Below are 9,254 nucleotides of genomic sequence, written 5' to 3'. Positions count from 1 at the left end.
ATTGAGTCCCACATCAGGCTCCCTGCTCAGCAGGGATCCTGCTTCTCCCTCTGCCTGCCACTTCCCCTACTTGTGCTCTCTATCTGACACACACACAAATAAATAAATTCTTTTTAAAAATATATTTATACCAAGCTCTTGGCCCAAAAGAAGGCAGTCTTGTCCAGGAGTGAATAGGAAGAGGATCCACATCTTAGTCATGCTTTCTCTCCCAGAAGAGGGAACGAAGAGGCAGAGTAGGGCACCTGTGTCTCACTTCCCCTGGTTTAGGTCCCCAGTCCCACCTTCCCCAGACCCCAGACCCTCAGCATTTCACACTCTCCCCCTTTCTCCCTTCTCCTTTCTCCTCATTCTACGCTCTCCACTGACGAGCTCACTTAGTTATATCCTCCTTCCCCTTGCACACCCAGTCCCAGCTCCTGCCTCCTTCCTTCCCTCCATCCCACTACCTGCAGACCTCTACAGGTTGCACGTAGACCCTCCTCATTTGGTTAAATTGCCACATAGTCCTAACGGAGTCCTCATATCAAGGAGCCATGTATTTAATTCCCAGTTCTATCAGCTAGACGAGTTTTTTGTGTCAGCTGGACAAATCACCCCCACCATTCTGGTCCTCAGCTGCTAAATGAAAGACTTGGAATGAAAGACCCAACAAATTCCTTCCAGCTCAGACTCTCCGTAGTTCTCTGAATCCTTGAGAAAATGGAGGCGTAGGAACATGTGTGTAAAGAATTTCAACAGAAAATGCAATTCACATTTCTGAATTTTTCTACTAATGTAAATCTGATTTTCCTAAAAGATTATACCTAAATCCAGAAAAAAATAGCCTGACTACCTGAAACAAAACTTATTGTATTATACATATGTGATGGTTAATTATATGTCTTTTTTTAAAGATTTTTTATTTATTTGACAGAGAGAGATCACAAGTAGACAGAGCAGCAGGCAGAGAGAGAGAGGAGGAAGCAGGCTCCCTGCCAAGCAGAGAGCCCAATGCGGGACTCGATCTCAGGACCCTGAGATCATGACCTGAGCCGAAGGCAGAGGCTTAACCCACTGAGCCACCCAGGCACCCCAATTATATGTCTTTTTTAAAAAAGGTTTTATTTATTTTTCTGACAGAAAGAGAGCACAAGCAGGGGGAGTGGCAGGCAGAGGGAGATGCAGACTCCCCACTGAGTAGACAGTCCGAAGCGGGGCTTAATCCCAGGACCTGCGGGACTCAATCTCAGGACCACAGGATCATGATCTGAGCCAAAGGCAGATGACCAACCACTGAGCCACCCAGGCACCCCTTATGTGTCAACTTGACTGGGCCATTGTGTACCTGGATGTTCAATCAAACAGTATTCTGTATATTTCTGTGAGGGTGGTTTGGGGTGAGATTAATATATTTTTTAAAAGTTTGTTTATTTATGCAATCTCTATACCCAGTGTGGGGCTCGGATTCACAACCTCGAGATCAAGAGCCATATGCTCCCCTGACCGAGTCAGCAGGACACCCTCTTTTTTTTTTTTTTAAGTTTCAGTGAGATTAATATTTAAATTGGTAAACTGAGCGAAGCAGAGTGCTCTTCCTAATGTGGGTGGACCTCATCCAATCACTTGAAGGTCTGAATAGAACAAAATGGTAAACCTTTCCCCAAATGAAAGAGAATTCTCTTGCTTGATGGCCTTCAACTGGGACATTGGCTCTTTTCTGCCTTCTGACCTGCACTGAAACATCAGCTTTTCCTGGGTCTCAAGCCTGCCTGCCTTCAGGCTGGAACCACACCATCAGCTCTCCTGCATCCCCAGCTTGCCGCATCACCTTAGAAATCCTGGAACTTGCCAGCCTTCTTAACTGCATGAGCCAATTCCTTATAATAAATCCTTATGTATATCCTCTCAGCTGTTTCCCTAGAGAAACCTCACTAATGCAACATGTATATTTATTATTGTTGTTGTGTTTTTGTTGCTTTAAGATTATCAAGAAAAACATTAAGTATTACATGGAAAGCAATATGCAAATCCCTCTCCCTTGGAGCTGTTTTTCAGTTGAGCACGAGAAAAGTTCAACACAGAACTACAGGGTGATCTTACACCACTGAGACTGATGGTCATTGGCTAATGCCCTGGAGAATACCGCTCAGTCGGTCCACAAACATCAGTGGAGTAGCTCCCATCCTTGGCTATCTCCAGTAGTTCGACCTCGGGTCTAATAGGAAAACAAGAGGCCTAAAATCCATTAAAACTAAGAGGAAGCTTTGATGGATGGACGCTATACAACCTAAAATATCTCAGCATCACTCATAATTTGAATGGCTTGTGGGAGTGTTGAAAATAAACCAGGAAACAACCACATCTTTGGTGCACTTGTTTCAGACCGGGCAATTGGGATTAAGCCTTACAATACTGTCCGGTAGGTAGCACTCTCTACGCTTCCTAGTGTTTTTACCTGTGCTCAGGATCTAGAGTAACCCACCATCAGCCTTAGTATGTCTGTGTATCTGGAAAGAATTTTACTGTTTCCCTGGCAGAAAAGGGAAGACAATCACCTTGTCTAAGGTCACAATGCGGTAGGTGAATAGCAGGGCTGTGAGTCAGACTCTGAGCTGTCTTTTTAAAAAGCCCACACACTTTCGCAGACAACCAAGCTAGTCCCTCTTTTTTTTTTTTTAATTATTTATTTCTTTATTTGACAGACAGAGATCACAAGTAGGCAGAGAGGCAGGCAGAGAGAGAGGAAGGGAAGCAGGCTTCCTGCTGAGCAGAGAGCCCGATGCGGGGCTTGATCTCAGGACCCTGGGACCATGACCCGAGCTGACGGCAGAGGCTTTAACCCACTGAGCCACCCAGATGCCCCCAAGCTAGTCCCTCTTAAGAGAAGGATATGCGGGAAGTAGGAGAGAGTAGGGCATGACGCTCCATGCAGGAAAACCCTGGTTTTGAACGAAGAACATATCTTAACAGTTAAAGGGCCTACAATTCCCTGGAAAAGGCATCGAAGGGAAAGACCCAACTGCTAAATATATCAGCAGTAATGACTATTCTTGGAAAACATAGTTGGGAAACAAGTTCAAACTGAGAAGCCAGACAATTAGGGCGTCCACCCAGGTAAGCCTGTTTACCTCAGAGTTTCCCAGACATCAGGCAACCTACACCATGACTCCATTCCTTCTGTATTATTGATTAACATTTCCTTTCTCATCAACTCACGTTTTCACATAGTTTGATTCTAAACAATGATACATATGAAGCCAGAGATTTACCATATTGATTATTCATTCACATTGAAATAAACACATGACAATTCATGCTTTAAATGTTTGTGTCCTGCCTTACATCAGTCATCTTACTTCCTACCAGTCATTCAAACCATTTCATCCTTAAGATAAAACTGTTTTTATCTCAAGTTTTATCTCAAGTTTTAACTCAAAAAACTTTACCTGGAAAACGTTTTCACGAAGAATAAAAGACCCAAGGACAATATGGAACGACATGGAACCCAGGGACGCCTGGATGGCTCAGTCAGTTAAGCATCTGCTTTCCGCTCAGGTCATGACCCCAGGGTTCTGGAATGGAGCCCCACATTGGGCTCCTTGATTGGCGGGGATCCTGCTTCTCCCTCTGCCTGCCACTCCCCCTGCTTGTGCTCTCTCTCTCTCTCTGACAAATACATAAATAAAATCTTTAAAAAAAAAAAAAAAAGGAAAAAGATAAGAAAAAAAGAAGCCCAAGGTCAAAGAGTTGGTCATGTTTATCCAGTTCTGTTCAAAACCAAGCAGGCTTTATAATTTCATGACTATGGAAATGTTTCTAGTTGCCTCAGTAGAGCTGTTCCTCATATTTTTCATGGAGTCAATAAAAGAACTAATTTTTGTGCATTTATTTGTTTACTCTGATTCCAAGAATAAAGTAGCATTTTAAAAGCTGATTCTGTCTTAGTTTTAGAAAGGGCCTCTAGCTGATAGTTACATTGAGGTGATGGTGGCCCTACATTTGCCTGCTTTAAGGCAAGCCAGAATCTAAATTTTCTATGTGAAAATTCCCATTTCTATGTGAAAATTACAACTAACTTCAAAACCCCTATTTTAAAAATAACAGGCAACAACAAAAAACCCACTGGATAAGCCAATCAGAGTGGCTTTTGAGACAGCTATACCCCCTGTTTCTGCAGTGTGTGAGTTTTGCCTCATAAACGCTCAGGTGTTGTGGAGTATAGAATCATGACTATAAGCATTACAGAGACTATAAGCATGACAGCATTATACTTTACCTAATTCATTTTTACATCCTCATCACCTATAGAAACGCTTCACATACCATGTATATGAATAAACTTGCTTAACAATCAGAGGAATCAAGGTATTTGACAAAGCAAGATGACAAAGCAGAGTGCTCCTAGCTCTGCATTCAGTCCTGTCCAGGTCAAAATTTGTGTCCATATTTATGGAAGAACATCAACAGTAACATGATTGCATTTTCATATAAGAATAGAGAAAGATAGTAAAACACTACGTGGGTTAATTTTGTTGGAAGATGATATTATACCAGTTTAAGACTTTAATTCCAATTTTTCTCACCTAGAAGAAATGTATCATCTATCTCTTAGCAGTTAGACCTTCCCCACCATTGTGCCTTTTTCCACACCAATCCATGTGTCAAGAATGCCCATCTTTTCCCTATTACCCAGCAAACCCCTTGCTCATCCTCATGGCTCTGCTCAGATGGAGCTCCCTCTTGCAAGCCTTCCTGAATCCAACAGGGAAAAAATAACTTCCTCCTTCTCCTAAGCTCCCATACCACGTTCATACAAGTGTTATTACTTCTACCACATATTTGGTTTCTCTAATTTCCCATAAGCTACTTGGGGATCATGTATCCTAATATACCCTGTGATTAACAGTTTCAGAAATAGAGTGCACAGTCCACAAATAGCTGGTTTATAAATAAAGATAAAAATTCCCATTCTACATAATGAAGTACAATACTGGGAATATAAATGACAGGTGTGTAGAAAACAGCACACATATGAACAAATGCAAGATTCTAGAAACTTAGATTAGAGTCCTTTACATAATGCTCATTCTTTTTGAGATTTCCCAGGATGACCTCAGATATCTCTAAAGGAGGAAGAGTTTCTCTTCTTGCTCTCAACTACCTCTAGCCCAATAGAAAGCAAGAGGGAAAAATATCTTTAACTGTAGCAGGATGTCCCAGGTGGTGAGTCTTGTGATATGTAGCTTGGACCCCTTCAGCATCCTTCTCCATTTACCTGCCCTATGGCTATCTAAGAAGGCACAGAAACAAAGAAAGAAACCACTAGCACTTCTAAACACTTATGTTGTGTCAGGCATACAAACACACAAATATCCTATATACATATAGAAAAAGATTTACTATGTATTTCTTATATCTTTATAAATATATACTACATATATTTGCCACATAGCAAATTACCTGAGTGACTTAAAACAGCAATTACTTATTAATTTTCATTATTAGGTAAATTGGCTGAACCCAGCTAGGTTAGCTCAACTCTGGACAACTTGGTGTCAGCTGGGCTGGCTCTTATGGTTATCATCTAAGATTATTTCACTCAAGGGGTGCCTGGGTGGCTCAGTGGGTTAAAGCCTCTGCCTTTGGCTCAGGTCATGATCCCAGGGTCCTGGGATCGAGCCCCACATCGGGCTCTCTGCTCAGCAAGGAGCCTGCTTCCCCCTCTCTCTGCCTGCCTCTCTGCCTACTTGTGATCTCTGTCTGTCAAATAAATAAAATCTTAAAAAAAAAAAAAAGATTATTTCACTCACATATTGAGTCCCCTAGATGGGATGACTGGACAATGGGTCTTTCTCTCTTGGTGTTCACTGACCCTCCAGGACCCACCTCCCCACATGAATCTCTAGAAAGACAGCTGAATTTCTTTACATTATGCTCAGAGCTCCAAAAGAGTGAACACAGAAGCTATATGTGGTCACCTTCCATTAGTCAAAGCAGCCCAGGGTCAGTGTGGGAGAGGATTACACAAGGTCATATATGTAATGAGATAGACTGGGGAGGTTATTCTGTAATAATCTCCAACACAGGAAAAGCACATCCCACCACAGCCCCAACCATTCATAGCTCTCCAGGACCTACCAATTCAGGTGGTATCAGGGCTTCTTTTATCACTGTGGCCTCCATCTCCAAATGGAGCAGATTACTAGCTCTTTTTGGCAACCATTCTGGACTATCTGATATTCCAGTCAAAACAGGGCTTTTGCACCAAGCAGAAGAAATGCTGAAGGCTAGACTAGTCCCCTCATTGGGGTGGCTGGACAACAGAGGTCTTCTCCTCATGATCTCTCAACCTCCAGAGCCTCTCTCTCCCCATATGAGGTCTCCAGGATTCTATAAAGACAGTTGTTTTTCATCTTTGTTGAGGGCAGGGCAACAAAAATACTTCCAATGCCTTCAAATTCTTCAATTTCCCAAATGCAATAGAAGAAAAGGAAAGAATCACTTAATATGGGATCCTTTATGAATCAGAGGAACACAAGGATTATATACTAGTGATAACCACATAGGTTTAAAGTCTTCATGGGGTGCTTGCGTAACTCAGCCAGTTAAGTGTGAGACTCTTGGTTTCGGCTCAGATCATGATCTCATGGTTTGTGGGAACAAGCCCCATAACGGTCTCCCTGCTCATCGGGGAGTCTACTTGAAGATTCTCTCCCTGTTCCCTGCTCCCGCTCGCTCACACGTGCATATGAATGCACGCATACTCTTTCTAAAATAAAGAAATCTTTTAAAAAATAAAATAAACTCTTCTTAGGCATCTTAGTAAATACTCAAAAAAAATCCTCCTGGAATCCTACCTTATTTCACTCCTTAATGCAATAGCTGCCCTTCTGTACCTCTAGGAAAAGTCATTGATTGAGTGACCAAACCTTTATGTTTGGGTTGAAAGCTCAGCTCCAATTAACATCCTCCTCCCATTGCCTTGGACAATAGCCTGATACTGGAGAACCATGTTTGTATCTTTAGCCTCAGAGAGTGGTGGGGCAGAGAAGGAGCAGTAGGAAAGGTATGAATTCAGGAGCCAGTGTAAAACAACTCCTTCCTTTTTGCCTATGTATGCTACACCTGATAAAACTAGTATATTACCGGGCGCCTGGGTGGCTCAGTGGATTAAGCCGCTGCCTTCGGCTCAGGTCATGATCTCAGGGTCCTGGGATCGAGCCCCGCATCGGGCTCTCTGCTCAGCGGGGAGCCTGCTTCCCCTTCTCTCTCTGTCTGCCTCTCTGCCTACTTGTGATCTCTCTATCTGTCAAATAAATAAATAAAATCTTTAAAAAAAAAAAAAAAAAAAACTAGTATATTACCTAATATATCCAAAAGCCTAATGAAAACACATTTACTCACATTACAGATGAATAGGATGTGCTAACAAAGTCTTAGAATATAAAGCATTTTTGTAGAGATAATACCATTTATATCAGGTAATGAGAAGTACCACTTCACAACTATATATGCATGTGATCAACATTAATGGCCCAAAATAAAAATACCAGTTTACTTAGTATGTTCTAAAAACATGTATTTTGGGTGTTGGATAGCTCAGTCATTTAAGCGTCTGCCTTAGGCTCAGATCATGATCCCAGGTCCTGGGATCAAGTCCTATACTGGACTCCATGCTCAGCAGGGAGTTCTCCCTCTCCCCCTCCCCCAGCTCTCTTTCTCTAAATAAATAAATAAAATCTTTAAAAAAATAAAAATTTTTAAAAGCATGTGTTTCACGGGCAGGATTAATGACAGGGGTTGTAAAGGGTGAGAACCACCAGAATGAAGACACTCTCCATCTCTCACATTTAGAATGCATATTTTATTATGGAAACAACATTATTACCTAGAAAATAAACCAGATAATAAGATAAGTGATCCGGGATGATTGTCCCTATTTTAGAGATGAAGAAACAGAGACAAGAAGAAAGAAAGGATTTACCCTAAAGATATATTGCACCCCAGATCCCTTTAAGAGGCAGCCCAGAATAAATGGGAACACTCTGTCTTTTGGGGAGACACTCTTAGTTCTGTCACTACTATCTATTAACTATATGGGTCTCTGCTTCCTCATCCTTAAAATGAGGATAATAGGGGCACCTGGATGGTGCAGTTAGGCGACCGGGTCTTGGCTTCAGCTCAGGTCACAATCTCAGGGTCCTGAAATCAAGCCCTGCCTGGGGCTCCAAACTCAGCTGGGAATCTGCTTCAGATTCTCTTCCCCTCCCCCTGCTTGTGGGCGTACTCCCACTCTCTCTCTAGACTAAAGGAACAAAATCTTAAAATGAGGATGGTAGTATCTATCTTGTGGGATGTTTTGAGAGTGAAATGAGTCAATTTAAGTAAAGTGCTTACCACATAGAAATTGTTTAAAAACAAGTGCTTGTAGTTTGGCCTAAAATTTTCTAGGGGTGATCAGAAACTAAATTAGTCGACTTTACTCCTGTCTAAGTTTATCTAACACATATAAACAGGTATTACTTTCACTCTCTCCAGTATTAAAAGACCAGAATGTTAAAACAATAATGTTGACTTCTATGTGCAGAGATGTTACTGGGCTCTCAATTTCAAGGAAAACATTTCTCTGGTCATGTTGTTATATTCCAAAAACTAATACTTTCCTAGGATTCTTTGGGGCCAGTGACACCCACAAGCATCTGGAAGATTTGGTGTGGCCAACCCACAGCTCCCTCTGCCCCACACTGTGCAGAAACGTAGGCCAGACCCTAGGAACACTGGCAGGGCATAAGAGTGAGCTTGTCAATAGCTGAATACACAGGGCTTGTTGTTGTTATTTTGTTCCAGGACATATATTCCAGCTTGTTTACAGTAGCAAAAGATTAGAACAAAGTGTACACCGTGAATAACAGACTGATTAAGGAAATGGTTACGTAGCTGTAGAACAGAATAGACTATCATGCAGTCACCAACAAGAGTGAGGTATATCCCTTCCTAAATATGTTTGTGACCCAAAGATAAGGAGCAGAACACTGTGTATAGGGTGCTATTATCTCTGGAGTAGAATGGAGGAGACACACACAAACCTGAATACATACCGGTAAGTTCATATATATGTAAGGTTTATATATTATGTACAGACTGTGAAAAGATACAAGGAAACTGAATGCTTGCTGCTTTCAGAAGAAGAAACTTGGGCCTGGAATAGACAGGAACTCTGCTGATACTCTCTCCCCAACCCTGGTCCTCCTCCATCTTCGCTCTACTATTAG

Source organism: Martes martes (assembly GCF_963455335.1).
Source record: "Martes martes genome assembly, chromosome: 7".
NCBI lineage: Eukaryota > Metazoa > Chordata > Mammalia > Carnivora > Mustelidae > Martes > Martes martes.
Note: the sequence above shows the minus strand (reverse complement) of the source record.